This window comes from Rhinolophus sinicus, chromosome 3 (genome assembly GCF_057876585.1).
Source record: "Rhinolophus sinicus isolate RSI-liver-muscle chromosome 3, RSI-T2T, whole genome shotgun sequence".
Classification (NCBI taxonomy): Eukaryota; Metazoa; Chordata; class Mammalia; order Chiroptera; family Rhinolophidae; genus Rhinolophus; species Rhinolophus sinicus.
In genome coordinates this window covers 71,199,738-71,217,809 of record NC_142503.1, presented here as the reverse complement: position 1 = coordinate 71,217,809, position 18,072 = coordinate 71,199,738, and positions in this window count along the sequence as shown.

The window sequence follows — 18,072 nt, the reverse complement described above, 5'->3', positions numbered from 1 at the left end:
AGGTACTTACTTGAGATGTTCAGGAAAACATGTACGGAGACACTTTGGAAGGAGGAAACACACATTTTTGGGGGAGGGGGCATCTTAAATCTTCCAGAAGAATATCCATTTTAAAATGTTTTTCTTACTGACCTCTAATTATATTGTAGTACTCAAGAAAACATGCAAAGGTAATGACGCTCATCTTGTTTACTGTGTGAGAAAAGATACTGGCAAGGATAAACTAATTTCTCCCTTCCTCTCTCCCTCCCTCCCTCCCTTCCTTTAGCTAGTATAGAAAATAAACTTTGTGTTGGTTTCAAGAAGAATATTAGTCTGCTTAAGAGTTATTTTCTTCAAGCCCATTGTCTTAGGTCATGAATTGTTACAATTTTAGGAGGCCTTTGGGTAGCTATGTGTATACAAACCTTAGTTCTGGTTACAGACTGCCTTTTAGTTGATCTTTAGCTATTCCTAAATTCTTTTTAAGTTATTTAATTATTCTCAATTTCAAAATGTTTCACCACGATCATTGAATGTTGTATGTGCTTCCTCTAGTGGCTAATTCAGCAGTTAAATGTTTTAAACATTTTTAGAAAGAAAACAGTGTGATAGAAAATGGTCACTGACATAGATGTCTTATAGTTGATATATTTCTTATTGATGAAATAGTTCTTATTCTCTAAAGCTCCATTTTCTTGCCTTCATGAATACTTCCTCCAATATTTTTTCTCTATAATTAAAAAAAAAAAAAAAAAAAGGTGACACCATGAAGAAATTTTAGTGGAATCTCTTGGTGCCTCATTCAATCCCACTCACCAGACAAGCAAATGCATCCCATAGCTGTTGTGAGTTTAGCTACTACTGGTTCAAAAAAACAAAACAAAACAAAAATGTTTCTTCTGAAAATTGTCCAAGGAATTACTCAAAGCCAAAGGTTCTACACCTTTAGGGGGCACCAGACTGTTCTCAAAGGCACGTCAAAACACACAATAAAGAGCCCCATTCCACTTTAGGATCTGAAGTGAGGAATGAGAATTTGCATTTCTGTTAAGTCCCTCAAAATGCTGATGGTGCTGATCAGGGCTCTAGGCTTAAGTGAGTTGCTTTACTTGGGTTCCTTGGTTCCTTTGCCTTCTTACCATGGAATGGCCTAAGCGGTAGAAACATAGGCGAATTCCTAAGTGTGATTTTTGCTTAAAAGGTAAAAATCCTCTTTGGATCATACCAAGAATAGGCTTTCTCTGGGTGCACAGTCTCACTCAGCGCTTTCTCCTTTACTATATTGCTTCATTCACTGTCTCAAATGGGTGTTTCTGAAGCACAACTCCCAACAAATCACATGCTGGAAACCCTGGCTCAGGCTCTGCTTCTAGGAAATGATTTTAAGAAAAACCAAGAGAGTTATTTTTGTTCAAATAAATTAAACAGTTTTTATAATCATTAATTGTCTTGATTTCATGCTAGTACTTTTACCTTGATGGGTCAGTTTTATTAAACTAAGGCCAGAATATAAACCCATTCTTGTTTTGGGATCAGTGCTGACTTCTTAGATTAGTAAATGCTGCTCAGGATTTAAAAAAACAAAAACAAAAACAAACAAACAAAAAAACAACTTCTGTTCTTAGACCTTACTGCCTCCCTTCATATCCCCTTCTCTTACCTCTTACAAAAACTGTCAAACAAAACTACATTTGGTATTGTCACTTATGACATATTTAAAAAAAAAAAACAAATGCGAACATACACTTAAGAATTACAATGATTATACTTATGTTTTTAATATATTATCTGGTGTGCTAAATAAGGAATTCGAGTACTTTTATAAACCATAAGACCTATAAAATTTGAAGTGACATTATTGTTATCTACATTTCTATCTCCGACACTAATAGTTATTTTAATAATGGATATTTTTATAAGTACATATGAGACTTTTCATAGTTTCATAATTAATATACTAATTAGTTGTAGCGTTATTTTCTATCGGATGTGTACAAAATTTTCGTGTGCCTACTATGTAAATAAGATAGAGTCCTCGGTCTTTGTCTTACATTCTGGTGAGAGGAATACAGATAATAAAAATATTAATAAATAAAGTTTTAGATACCGATATGTGCTATAAAACAGTTGGGCAATGTAATGAAGAATAACATGGGAAAAGGGGTACATGGAGGAGTTGTTTTAGCTATTCTGTTCAGAGAAGGCCTCTTTGGAGACCTGAAAGTAAAGAAGAAGCCAGCTTTGGGAAGACCTAGTAGAATGACAATCCAAGATGAAAATATTACAGGGTAGAAGACCTGAGCATATGTAAGGGACACAATAAAAGCCATCAGGAGTGAAATGCAATGATTGAGTGGAATAGAGGAGAGAAAAGAGATCAGAGATATAGGTACCAGTCAGAACATATAGTGCCTTGCAGAACAGAATTTAAGTCGATGAATTTATTCTGATTGCAATCAGATGCCATTGGAAAGTTTTAAGAAGAGGAGTATGTCATGAGATTTATGCTATCCATAGCTAGAAACAGTAAAATATCAGAAATTCTATGAGAGCCCAGCTTATTAAAGTCCCATCTGTCAAATTGTAATATATTTATCATTTTAATGGGCCCTAATCATATTTTGAAGGTGTTATATATTCAGACATTATCTTGTAAATCATTGGGTTTTCATACCACCAACATTTTGACTTAGAGGTACAGGTGTAGGGAATAAAACTTTAGTAGGAGAATCGTCCTGCACATCTCTAATCAATCACTGTTCATAATTAGCTAAGCAACTATTCACATGGGTATCTTCAAGTTGCTTCTCTCTAGGCTTTCATGCCTCAGCCAAAGCTTGTTATATTTATTGAATAGTAAATTAACATCACGGAGCTTCAAACACCATGTTTCTTAATTCTGTTACAATTTCAGTCACTTTGCCTTCCCTGCTGCACTCCTCTGACAATGGAGCCAACTTACAAACTGAATGCTGAGATAGTTTTGTCAGCTTGACAAATCATTTCATTTTTCTCCCTTTGTTTGGTAGAAATAACAAAAAAGATTCTCTTTTAGTATATAAAAAGAATTAATAGTAGATATTGTACAGAAACTTAATCCTAAAACATATATAGGCGATGCTGGATCATCTTTCACAACAAGAAAAGCCATTCCTACTGCAAATGTTCTAATTCCCTTAAAGTTCCATTCAGCATACTTTCTGAGAAACATCAATTGCAGCAGAAAGCAATCTTTCAAAAGGACCTATTTGATAAGCTTTAAATGGATAACAACACTCACACACTTACACTGATACTATACACAGGAAAAAAAATTGCCATCACTAAAGATACAAATGTTCTTAATCCGAGTATCTTCCACAGACTCATTTACAGGATAGGAAGAATGACTGGGAAATAGACTCCTTTGAGCTAATTGAACATAGCAAAAAAAGCCCAAAGATTTTTATACCTATAGAGCATTAAAATATATCAAAAGAATAATGAGTTTAATTTAAAACAGGAACAAAGAAGCATTTGAACTTTGGTACCAAAGAGGGAAATCTATAATTTAAAAATAGGTATTGAGTAATGCTAAATCATACAAAGAGAATCTGACTAGAGTAGAAAGTATAGGGAAGAATATTTCCTCTGTTCCTCTATTATTGGGAATGGGATGGGGTGAGATTAACTAACATTTTTGTCCCCTTAAAAATTACAGACATGATTTTGTTTTGCTACAAATTAACCATGTAAGCAAAGAAAGGGCAATGTTATTAGATATAGTCCACAATGTTCTACCACACACAGAGATAAATGTCAGTTGTGATGTTTTAGCTCAACTACTTCAACAGGTATGTCTCAAGTATATAAATTACTACTGGTTGCTCGGTTTTAATTGATTTATGTGTACAGGATGCTAAATCAACAATCTTTTTTTTTTTTTTTTTACATATTTCTAGAATGGGGATAAGTGTGCTTTTCTGTGAGGTTTGGAGACAAGAAAAAAGATGTTTCTATAAACCATACTAAACTCGCAAATGATACACTACATTGTTAATTCAAAATAATGATTAAATACAGCTATGTCTCAGTTTACAAGTGAATGTGACAAATTATAGAAAATAATAGGATTGTGGGTTTCTTTTGTGTCTTCAGGTATATAGTTACTTTATTCACTTTACAAAAGAATTGTGGGAAAGCCCACATTTTACCTTTCATTATTAAATTTCAGTTTTAAAACATTGCACTTGTATTGACTTTAATGATATTTCATTCATGAAGCTTGCTTTGGGAAGAATTTTGCTTTAGTTTTCTTAGACCAAGTTTCTGAATGGAAACCAAACTCAGTGTAATTAAGTAGCTTTCCTTCAGAATGAAACGTGTGGACTGGCCCTCTATTTTCTACAGTTAGGAGGGAAACATCCATAGAAACGATAATACTTTAAAAGTCATGAGATCAGAGCACGTCTTAACACTGAGCCTTGTTCATATTATTAACTCAATAAAATTTATTGAACTGAATTTTAAGAAAAAATAAAGATTTATGCCTGGAAGACTTGTTACTTAATGCTTACCCCATTACACAAATATTTGTTCCCATACATTTGCACATGAGATAGTAATATGGAAAGCAAAACTAAAGTGTAAACTCTGTGCAAAATGTACATGAGAGACCTATTATTGAAGTATATTCTTTTGGATAAAAAAATTGGTTGTAGAGTTGTATTGAAACTATAAATAAACTGTTTTGAATGAAAAAGCAAATAAAAGCAAGCATATACCTAGAGCCAGTGTCATTTGATTAAATACAGTATTGCTTGTTCATCATTTTCTCTCATCTATGTTTTTATCACCACTCCACTACATACTGACACTGGGGATTCATGTTAACGCATACTATATTTGTATATAACATAATTTGAGATAAATAATCTTGAATTGGAACAATGTTAATAATGTAGTTTGAAAACCGGCCATTTTGCCTGCAGTAAAATTAGCAAGTAAAAATAATGGTGTCACTTGTATCAACATTTAGTAATTGTTTTTTGTTTGTTTTCATGTTTAAAATGTTGAAAATTCTTAAAAAAATATAATGTACATTATTTTTCTAATTACATGTATACTTATCAAGACTGAGTTTAAGTAGTATTATATCACAGACTTATATGACTTTAGAAATGTCTAGTGCTTTCCATTGTTTACTAAGATTATGTATTATAGGTTTATACTTTTCTAGTGTATATAAATCATTCCACATTATTTGCAATTTTCTAAGATGTGAACTATACTAAAATTGTGTACTCTGTAGATCTGTCATGTTTCAATGTAATAAGATACCCATTTTAACTCGGTGCCATAAACTTGTGTATGCTGTCAGTTTCCACAACTGGCAGTATGGGAGTCTGGAGTCCTTGTCAAACTCTGGCAAATAAACCATGAATGAGGGGAATATGCTATAAAATGAACAAGGTAATCTGGAAAACATTAAATAGAAATGTATAACATGAATGCAATTAAAATTGGAAATAAATCACAACGAATTAGTTAATAGCAGTTTTATTACGTTGTAGAGGGACTTTGAGGACTGAAGAAAGTATTAAATGGTTAAGTAATTCTCAGTGATAATTTACTACTAAAATAATAATAACAATCATGTGTTTTCCTAGATCATTGATAGGCCCTCAACTTACATATATATATATCAGTTAGGAAAAAAATTTTTTTCCATGTTTGTTACACAAATTTGAAGTGCTAGTAAATGATTGATTTTCAGAAAAACTCTACTGTATTCCTAGTTATTCATTTTTAGAAATGAATTGTATACTGACAATACAGATTATATACTGATCAGTTAGTCCTGGTTAGTATCTAATTAAAAGGCTATTAATTTAACGTTATTTATTATTTGCTATTATTGCCATTTCTTAAATTTGTGGATTTTTATGTTATAATTCCAATCTGCCAAATTAATACATCACTAAAATTATTCATTAAAGCATAAAATGTTCTGAAATTATAATATTAATAATCATATTTTTAAAATATATGGAAAAATATAGAATAAAATACAAAAAATGAACTCTGGAAATACAGAATATAAATCTGTATGTTCTGGGATAAGGAAATCTATAAATCAAATATTTCTGTATGAACACCTCAAAAATTGTAAAAGGAGAAAACAATGTATATCTTAAAAATTTTATGCATTAGACCAGCTATCTATTCAGTTTCTTTCCTTCTTATCTGTATATTACACTATATTGTCAATCTTTATAAAGGTTTCACATCATTTTAGACAAAGTACAAGAATCATTTTGTTAAAATTATTGATTTTTAAAATTGTGTTTTGTACGTTTTACTGAATAATCAAGAAATGTTTCCACTAGCTAAGGGAAAAGTGCTCAGTGCATTTTGGTTCCGGGAAGGCATAAAATATTTATTCATAGCACTTGACAATACCCGCCCCCCCAAAAAAAAAAAAAAAGAAAAAAGAAAAATATCCATTTCAGTTATTTTATGTAGCCTGCTACATTGCATAATGGTCAGGGAGAGATTTAATGTCTTGTATAGTTAGAACCTATAATTTCCTAGATAAAAATCATTCTTTTTTTTTAACAGTGAGGAAAAATTATTTAGTTGTTTTAAAACAAAACTCTGATATGAATAATTTGAAATGACTCATTTTTTTTCAGACAATACATTGGTGATATGTTATTGGGTATATATTTTAAAAACTCTAAATACCCCACAGGAATGTGGAGACTCTTTTCATGGTTTAAATATAAGTAGAGATTGGTTAAATCTTCATTAGGCTCTGGCTTGCAAATGTTGAGTATTACCTCAACATTTAAAATTTTGAATCTGATATTGTGTTAGCATACTACATAAGATTGTTAAAGATTTTCTCATTTTCTGAGTCCATGCCAAATATTTATATGGTGAAGCCATCAAGCACTTGCTGCCATTCCCCAACCAACCTGTAGCTGTGAGTGGGAGTTTTAAATGATTATAAATATAGTAAGAAAAGGAACTAACTGAATAAAGAATCTGAAACATAGTTCACTGTGCCAATCACCAAGACTTAAAGAAACCCTTTAGTGTTCATTAGGCAAACCATACAATTCTTCTCAATGATGTAAAACCATTACTTTTATTATTGGCATCATATTAACAGAAATTATTTTGTCGACTTTACTTAAGAACTATTATTTTATTACTAAAACTTACCTACAATGGGGTTGAGCTCCAATTCTATGTTGAAGAACATTATTATGGCCTCAGTTGCAAAAGCATGAGAAACACTGATCTAAGTGAGCTGGTGAAAAAGAAAAAATATATAAATTTGGTCTATAGCAGAGTATTTTATTAAAAATGGAGCATTTCTGATTTATATATTTTCCCTGCTGTGGCCATCTCATTAGACTTTGTCATTGAGGTTATTTATTTACTTTTTGTTTCAAATCTAACTGTTATTTTGTGTATAATATGCCTATGTACATATATACAACATTATAATTGACTTTACTAGCTGAAGTTCAACTCATATAATTACTAAGATACAGAATTTCCCATAAATCCTATTATTTGCCTGTATCTTTAAAATATACAACTTTATTTAATGTAAAAAGGAATTTTAAACTGGTCTTAATAATTCACAATGATGTCAGTATTCTGGTAGGAAAAACATACTTTAGTAGCTCAATATTATTCTTTGATGTGGAAAATAAACCTCTGGAAAAGTGGGACACAGTAGACATAAACATATCATCATTTAATATAATAGGTTTACTAAATTATGCTGTATGACAATGGCCATGCTTAATTAACCAAAGCTAATGCATGATTTTCTAGAAAAAAAATTACCAAGAGCAATTTTGTCCATGTCTGTGTTATAGTTAGACAAACCAATTTCTATTATTCTATAAAGTATATCTATCTTATCTTTATCATGCCTTAAAGAATGATTTCTTAGAATTAGAGGCAATACTGCATTCTACTTAAGAGAAAGCACAGTAAAAAAATAATTAAAAAATCAGATGTTTTTAAATCTTGTCTTTCCAACAGCCACAACTTTCTCAGTTGTAAAGTCAAAATAACAGTTCTACATATGTAATATGATTTTGTAAGGTTTAAGTATAATAATAAATGCAAATGATGTATAATCATGCATGGGGCATTTGTGGGCATTCCATATTTAGTCAATCATTTCAGTACTCTTCGTATTATGTTTTTAATTATGTGCAGATCTATATTTTAATAAATGTATTGATAAAAATACAAGAGAGTAAATCAAATGTCAAAGTTAAAATTTTCTGATTCAACATCTTTCCATTCTTTATACATGCACCTTTTTGTGTGTGTATTCACTTAAATAAAGACAGAGCCATACAGAATTTCTGTATATTGTATTCCATTCTATTTATTTTGTTAATAGTAATGGATACCTTTATGGTAAAATAATTTTCATCAGTAAGCTTTGAGAAACCTAAGGAAATTATATGAAATGGTCATTTCCACATTAAAAACCAAAAATAATCAGAATAAGCTATAAGATCATGGTTTTACAAAACTCGTTAGAAAATTGATGACACAAACCCATACAAGTAAATAAATATATTCCAGAAGGCCTCAGGTTCTACTCAGAACAGACTCACAATTGTTCCCATTCCTGGTAAAACTGAGAAGGAAGATGAATCCACAAGAGAAGTAGATGAGGAGACACTAGTTGGATACCTTAAACATTTAATGTGATGTGTGGGCTGGTAGGACACATTAGAACACATGACATTTATAAAAAATGAATTGCATCTATATTCACTCCTTATTTGCCGTTATTTATTGTATGTGGTGGTGGTGAAGGAGGCAAAAGTACTGAGAGAAATCCATTAATGGCTCAAGTCTTCAGCTATAAAACAGTTCTGGTCAATAAGGGTCAAAGAGGAATGCTTTGGACATTCTGGACTTTCACCTACTAAATACTGAGGCAATGGCAAAAGAACTAAGACACATGCTTCTAAAGAATGTTCTATACCTTAGACTCATATAGCGTTATATAAGATCTGCCAATGAAGTTTGCAAACTCATCCTAGAAAAAGTGCTACATACCTCATTGCTGAATATCACTACGGTCAACTTCGAAGTACTCCCCTTGGGAAGCTAGGCATCAATGCCAGTGCCTAGGCCACCCTTCAAAGCAGTTTTGGAGTTCTTTTTCTGGACTGGCCATCAGAACTGTCGTATTACCCTTGGTGTCCTGAATATCATCAAAATGTCTTCCTTTCAATATTTCCTTTATCTTCGGGTAAAGACAGAAGTCATTGGCGGCCAGATCAGGCAAGTAGGGAGGGTGTTTCAATACAGTTATTTGTTTACTGGCTAAAAACTCGCACACAGACAGTGCCGTATGACTGGTTCATTGTTGTGATTTAATAACTATGAATTGTTAGCAAAAAGTTCATGTTGTCTAACTTTTCATGCAGCCTTTTTGGCACTTCCAAATAGTAAATGTGGTTAACTTTCTAGTTGGTACAAATTCATAATGAATAATCTCTCTGACATCAAAAAAGTTTAGCAACATCATTTTCACTTTTGATTTGGACTGATGGAACATTTTTGGTTGTGGAGAATTGGCTGACTTCCACTGTGCACTTTGATGCTTTGTTTCAGGGTCGTATTGGTACACCTATGTTTCATCACCAGTGATAACACAGCACAAAACATCATCTTGCCTCTCCAAAAGGTCTTGGCAAACTTCGACTCTCCTTTACTTTTGTTCATAAGTGAGCTCCTTCAGGACCATTTTTGCACACATCTTTCTCCTGCCAAGATTTTCAGTTAAGATTTTCCTAACTTTCTCTATTGATATTTACTTGTTCTGCTATGTTTTTCACAGTCAGCTGATGATTTTGATGCACAATTTGACAAATTTTTGCAATTTTTTCATCAGTTCTTCTAGTTACTAGCTGCCCTGAACACTTTTCATCAGTGACGCATTCTCTCCCCTTAGAAAAGCATTTATTCCGTTTGTACCCTGCCATTTTATTCATGGCATTACTCCATAAACTTGGACTAACATGTCCCTGATTTCACTTTCACTCTTGCTAAGTTTAACAAGAAATTTACTGTATGTTTGTTATTCTAATTCAAATTCAGACATTCTCGCGATGACACACAAAAAGACACAATGATGACCCCCACTCAGCAATACACCGCCATAGGAACACAGCTGTGAGACACTGATATTCCAAGGTTCGGAAACCTAACTGAGCTGTTTGTACAATGCTGCCAATTTAAATGCACTTTGGCAAGTTTGCGGACGTAATTGTCAGACTTCATGTCAGGGTCTGTGATGCGAACTCCTCTTGTTCCTCCCTCCCCACCCCCAAATTCACTGATAATTCACAAATCGAGGCTTTCTAAAGATGACATTAGTAGAAAACTTTTATTCCTCAAACCCATTTAACTGAGCCAGAGTAAAACTTCTTATGTTTAAGAAATAATACCAGGTAATTATTATTCTTATACAGTATTAAGTTAAAAACTGCTAAATAACTTGAGATTTGTGAATTTTTAAGTATTTTCTTGAAAGTCACCTTAACTCTTAAATAACAATGAGAACGTTGTCATAAAAATAAACTTAGAGATTTCCTAAAATAAATTAAATTATATAATTTTTTCTTTATAAAAATAATTTTGAATGGAGTTCTGATTGACTCAACGGTCATTATAACCAAAAGGTTTTTTCATTGTCCTTGGCATCTTATTAAATCACGTTTCCATGTCTGCTAATTGGTTGAATGTCTATTGATTAAGCTATTAAATTTTTGTTGGAAACAGTCATAATTTCCCATAGATGGACAGAAATACACACACAAGTATTTGTTCTGTCCATGGAAAATTATATATACTGTATATATACATATATTGATGCATTGATGTTAACTATGTCTTTAAGTCTATGGAGAATCACAGCAACATCAGATGTATCTAAAAGTCTTGGTCATCAATACATATTATAGAACATTTGCTAAGACCTATAAACAATCTGAGCCAGGACTATTAAGACATTTGATTTTACTAATTCCATTTTAGTTGTCTCTAGATGTGTTTTGTTTTAATTTCTTCTAACAATTCTCCTGTTTTTCTAATAAACTAGACTCAAAACTTCAATGTTAGATTAGGGTAGGGCAGAAGTGCTTCTATAAAATAAATTAAATCTACTTACTTTATATCTGAAAATCAAGAGTGCTTGAAGATGCAATTGTAGAATCAATAGAAATAGAAAATATAACTAGAGAGTTTTGTGAAATTACAGAGAATTGTGAATAACCCAGAAAATTGCAGGTGGGCAGGTTCTTTTTAGATTCCCATTTTAAGAAAGAGAGATGGGTAAGCTCTACAACACATGGTGAAAAACTTCTAGACTCATTGATTAAGCATATGACTTTAGAAAACTAAAAAAGTCACTGCAAGTATGAATTTATTGAAAATTAACATCCACATAGTAATTAAGGTTTTTCTGAGGTTACTTTAATCCCTATGAAATCCCAATCACTTTACACCTATATTATTTCCAAATAAGGTAAATGCTATTCAATTTGTATCTATAGTTTCCATGTAGCAGACCATATTTTAGTTCAGTTTAAGGGAGAGCTTTTGAAAAACTACGGCTCTCCTATGAAACAAATTCCCATGCTAAGGAATGGAATTCTACATTTTAGAGGCTTGATGCTAATCTCCTTGAGCTTTTCCAGACATGATTCCTTTGAAACAGTTTCTCGCAATAACGAAGGTACGCGACAGCATATATACAACATTTTAGGTGGTGCATAAAAAACAATCAGGCTAATATGTATTCAAAAGTACAATTAATGTATTTAATCTGATTTCAAGGACGTTATTTTATAGGATGAGGCTAAAATAGATAGTGATTACAAGACTTATTAGATTTAAATATAATATTAATTTAATAATGAAATTACTGTGTGATGTAAAAAATGAGACAGTGATAATAAGGGGACTAAATGTGGAGAACATGCTAAATTCTCCAATTTATTGAGGCCTTGCTAACCCCTACATCTTTCTCCTTTTATACTATATTTTGGCCTTTAAATAAAGTTTCTCTATTTTACCCTCCTCATATTTTGTCTAATCAGTGTTCCTTCCCTCTTCCTGAATAGCTATTCAGTAAGTAGTAATGTATTTCATTTGATTATGTATATTCCAAAAGTTTTAACTTCTTCCAGATGTTTTGAAAAATATTTAATTTTACTGGTTTTATAAAGAAATGATTTGATGTAATTCACCATTTAAAAAGAATGTTATCATGTTTTAAAAAGTTCTCGTATCAATGAACTAAATGAAAAACGTGTCCCCAAAGCATTCAAACTTTCAAAATCACAAGCAGAAACAATGATGTTTTGTTCTAAAATCCCATTGATAGATACTGGCAGAGCCTTTTATAATTTGGAATAATTAAATCATCTTGGAAAGTCTTTATCAATCCAGATCCAAAAGAGATAAACACAAATGTTGGCAAAATATTTTAAACTTTGTATTGTCTTAAAAATAACTGATTACACATATGATAACATAGGCAGTCCTCAAAATTACAAATATATTGTCTTTTTAGAGTTCAATTTTAAGTTGATTATTTATAACTCTGAACGTATACTTCAATGGGAATAACATTATTAAATTTATTCAGTTCTCTCTTTAGTCCTTAAATGCCTACAAACTCTAATGTATCAAAATGAAAAACTAATTCCACTGGCCTGAATTCTGAATCATAGGATGATAAGATTATGTAATAGCAAAAGGAAGAAGTAGAAATTCCAGATTTTTCCTGAGAATAGTTAAATATTAAATAAAGTTACAATATTATTTATTATCATTGTTACCATTATTATTGGTATCTGCTGTTCTCCCTTTCAGTACCTTTGTCTTACCCAGTTTCCCTTCTCTAAAATGTTTTGTTCACTGTTTGCTAAAACACCTATCCTGTGCTGTCCAGTCAATCTATTCCATCCACCTGCTTCAAAATGCTTCATAGTCCAAAGTTATTGCCCTTTTACATGATCAAAACTCCTCTTTATCAAAGACTGGTAATTTAGCTATATTTCAGGAAGAATGAAATATGATTTAACTATTTGCCACTAATATGTAATTATTGCCGCCTGAAGCTTTAAAGATTTTTTAAAATATTATATTTTCTAAATTTATAGTGATTGTATCCATTAGCAGTCCTCTCTTAAAACTGGATCTGGAATTTATCTCCACCAAGGCTGATTATTTCTGGGTTAGTTTGAGTATTATTCATTTCATTATCATTCCAGTTTCTTCCATTATCCCATCTCTGAATTTATACCACCAACATTTCTACATCTTGTTTTTCTCCCACAAAAGCGTCTGTGGCCAAAGTGTTGAGCTTTGGTGGCTTGGGAAGGGTCAGAGGAAACTAGGGTCAGGGAAAAGAATACAGGAGGTTATTTCAGTCAGTAAGTGAAGAATATTTGCAATAGAGATCATTGTTAGGAAGTGCATTAATCAGGCTTCTCCAGAGAAACAGAGCTATTAGGGAGAGAGGGAGGGTGTGTGTGTGTGTGTGTGTGTGTGTGTGTGTGTGTGTGTGTGTGTGAGAGAGAGAGAGAGAGAGAGAGAGAGAGAGAGAGAGAGAGAGAGAGAGAGACTTTAAGGAATTGGCTTATGCTAAGTGTGAAAACAGTGAGGCAGGAAGGCCTGCTGGAAACCAAACAAGGACTGACATTGTAGCTGGAGTCTAAAGGAAGTCCGAAGTCAAAATTCCTTCTTTCTTCAGAAACCTCATTCTTTTTCTGTTAAGACCTTCAATTGACTGGATGATGTTGGAGGTTGTGGAGGTTAATTGTTTTACTCAACATCTATTGATTTAAATGATAATTTCACCAAAACAAATACTTTCACAGCAACATCTACACTGGTGCTTGACCAAACAGGTGGGTACCTTAGTCTGGGCAAGTTGACACATAAAATTGACCATCACAGATTGCTTGCCAGAACTTTAAAAATGGTGTTGTGGCAAATTAATGAACAAAGCAAAATAAACAGACTCATAGATACAGAGATCTAACTGATAGTTGCCAGCGGGCTGGGCAGTGGGTGAAATGGACAAAAAAAGTAGAAGGGGATTAAGAGGTGCAAATTTACAGTTGTAACATAAATAAGTCATGGGATGTAATGTACAACACTGGAAATACAGTCGTTAATATGGCAATGACTTTGTACTGTGACAGATAGTAGACTTCTCATGGTGATCACTTCATAAGGTGTATAAATGGCAAATCACTATGTATACCTGGGACTAATATAATATTGTATGTCAACTATGCTTTATTTAAAAAGAGATTTACATTCCAAAAAAAAAAGTATTTTGTTTTTAAATATATTTAAATGTAAATATAATTACTCCCATTTTAATGTGAGCAATAGTATCATAGCGTAGGAGTATATATATATTTTTTTTTCCCCCAAAATATATTATTTTAAAATTAAATTTTGCAAAATAAAAAGAAAAATAGGAGACACAAAATAAATCTATTTCCATTTTGAAATTTAGTACTAATTATTAATAATGGTCTATATTATTTATATTTTTCATGATTTATGTTATTCAATAATTACAAACTCTCACCTGTGAATTTAATAGAGATGATGCTTGTTGTTTTCTCTCTCTCTCTCTAAATATATATATATATATATATATATATATATATATATATACTATATATTCATATAAAAATAGATATTAAAAGTGCTGTACTTCTTAAAGTGAATCTTGTGGTTACTTCATCCAAAGAGATGAATACAAGAGTAGGGATTGTTTATATTTTGTAACAGGATAAAATTCAAAGTAATCGTGGTACTTTCTCCAAAAGAAAATAATTCCATTCTGGGATCTAAATTACCAATTTAATTAATTTGGCAGCATACTTAATTTATACAGGACAATAAACTTTTAAATCTGGAGTGTGCAGATATTACCATCAACATTACTTCATTTTTCTTTCAACAATAAAAGGCAATATTTTAAGGTTTAAAAGACATAAAGATTTTAAAAAACAAAAAAGATGCTGAAAACTGTTGTTCACTGGCATTATACCAAACACAAACAGACTTGTACAATTCTAAAATAGTGATATTTTGTTTAATGAAGTTCCTTTCTTTAACAGATTATAATTAAAAAATGCTGATTTTAAATGAAATATTTTTATCTCTGTCTCTATGGCAATATAAATCACTCCGTTATGGTTATTATAATGCTGAGCAATGATAATGTCACATACACACATAATGAATACAAATGAAAGGTAATAGTTAGCTAAATAATGTGTGCCACATAGATGTATGAAACACTAATTTAGAAATTTCTAGCAACCAAAGGGAATATCAATGAGAAATAACCTAGAGCAAGAAAGAATCAGTTTGATGAATTGGGCTATATTAAAGAAGTTCAGAGACTTTTTCTTTTTTTCAACTCTAGCAACAAAATTAGACAAAACTTTCATGTGCGATAGTAATATTTTACTCTTGGAAAATGAAAACTTCGAACCTTTTCCTTTAGGGAAGAACTTTGCATTTAAACCATTGACTCTTTGGAGACATTTTCAGGATGAAAAAAAAAAATCAAAAGATTCATTTTACTTGGAGCATTAGAAAAGATGAAACACATGGGCCCCTGGTATTCCTCTCATTTAAGTTCAGTGTCACGATGGTTTGATAGGGCCTGAACATTCATTTAGAAAGATATGCCAAGTAATTAAAAATATTGCAGGTAAGTTGAACATTTGACCTATTTGCTTATTTTAAGTTCTGCCTGGGGATCACTCTATTCCACATTGTAAGCTATTCCACAGAAGTTATAGGCCACGCATATATTTTAGCATGATGAATGTTGGTCTTAAAAGGCTAGAGCATGTCCCATCTGAGGCAGCACTTTATATCAGTGTGGAAACAGTGTGAGATTAAGGGTTCCTGATGCATCCTAAGGAATCAGGAAAGGTCATACTTTAATACAATGAATATTCAGAAGGAATGGCACTGTATCATGTCCTCATCAGTATCTCTAAAACAGTCTTACATAAGCTAAAAATGCACTTTCATTTTGATAGTCATATTTGCTCACCTTTATGCTTTAATTCACTCATTCATTCATGTGTTTCTTCCCTTATTCAACATATTTATTGAGTCTCCATTATGTTTCCAGGAACTCTTCTAAGTCCAGGGACAGACACAGCTGTGAATAAAACAAACAAGAATCCCCAATCCTGTATAGTGACAGGATATACAAAATGAGCAAAATAAGTAAACCATATAGTGTCTTAGATGATTAACAGTAACACATGATGGGAATAGAGAGTGGTGTATGGGGATGGTGAGATGCAGTTTTAATAAGTATGGTTACAGAAGGCATTGCTTACAAACTACCACCGTGTTTTCCCAAAAATAAGATCTAGCCAGACAATCAGATCTAATGCGTCTTTTGGAGCAAATATTAATATAAGACCTGGTCTTATTTTCTATAAGACCGGGTATAATATAATATATAATATAATACATAATATAATATAATATAATAACATAATATGTAATGTAATAGCATAATATAATAATAATATAATATAACATAATATAATATAATACTGGGTCTTATTTTACTAAAAGACACGGTCTTATATAACATAACATAATATAAGACCGGGTCTTATATTAATTTTTGCTCCCAAAGATGCATTAGAGCTGATTATCCAACTAGGTCTTAATTTTGGGGAAACACAGCATTTGAGAAAAGATCTGAAGAATAAAAGGAGATCCCTGTGTTAATAACTGGGGGAAAAAACCTTCCAGGCAGAGAAAAAAAAGCAAACACAGGGGACCTGAAAATGGGAATATGATTGGCAAATTCAACAAACAGAAAGAGATCCTGTTGCCGTATTGGAGGAAATGAATTCAAAGAAGGGTCTAGACTTTTCAGGATCTTGTAGGCCCATGCTTTCCTTCTGAGTTTTTCATATATTGGAAGTCATTGGGGAACTTGAGATAAGGATAAAATGATGTGACTTAGATTTTAATAGTAACATCAAACTACTGTTTTGAAAATTGACTCTCTGTAGTCAAGGAAGAAAGCAGTTACAGGAATTAAAGGACTTTCCCAAAAATTCAGGTGAGAAATGGTAGTGGCAGATGAGCTGCTGAAAACTGGTCAGATACTACATGAATTTTAGCTGAAGGAAAAACAGGATCTATGAACAGGAGGATTTCCTGTTTCTCCCTCACGGGCAGACGTTTTTTGCTTCTGCCTATGGTTAACAGATAAATTACAGGATTTGCTGGTAAATTTGAATTTTAGATAAGTGATAAATCATTTTTAGGATTAGTACGTCCTATGGAAAATACTGCCCATGCAAGTGTGTGTCCCATGCAATATAAGAACAGACTTATACTAAAAAGTTATCTGTTTTGTATTTAAAACTTAAGTTTAACTGACAGTCATATTTTTATTTTCTGAATCCAGAAACCCTACTTGTATCTTTTCCCTAGTTACAGTGGATCTTTACTTGCATCCTATTGTTGAGAGTGTTCTTTTGTCTCCCAGATGCAGATGTATTTTTCTTCTACCAAATCCAAACCACTCAGAAGCAATGGATTTTCCTTGGTCCCTGGGAGCTGGAACGTTTTCTTTCCTTTTGCAGTAGCCTAAGATTTTTGCTCCAAGAAGAGAAGAATCTGAGGGAAATGGACATAACTTTCTTTCTCTACCCGTAGCTAATCGCCTCCTGCAAATTTTATTACAGAGAATGGCTCTCCTTGGTTTTCTGCCTTGCCCACATTCCTTCTTATGAACACTCTTTGGAGTCCATAAATTCACCTTGGGTTTGGGGGGTCCCAGTTTCTCCAAACTGTCATCCTGTTCCGCATTTAGCCTTTAAGAACGGATTGGCACTTTAGCTAATTTCTTCTTACACTTTTGTAGCGTAACCACTCTTTTTCTATTCTCTTCCAAGGTGAAAAACTTTCTGTGCCTCATCTCTTCCTGCATCACAAGGAGTGATTGTCACACTTTGGAGTTCAATT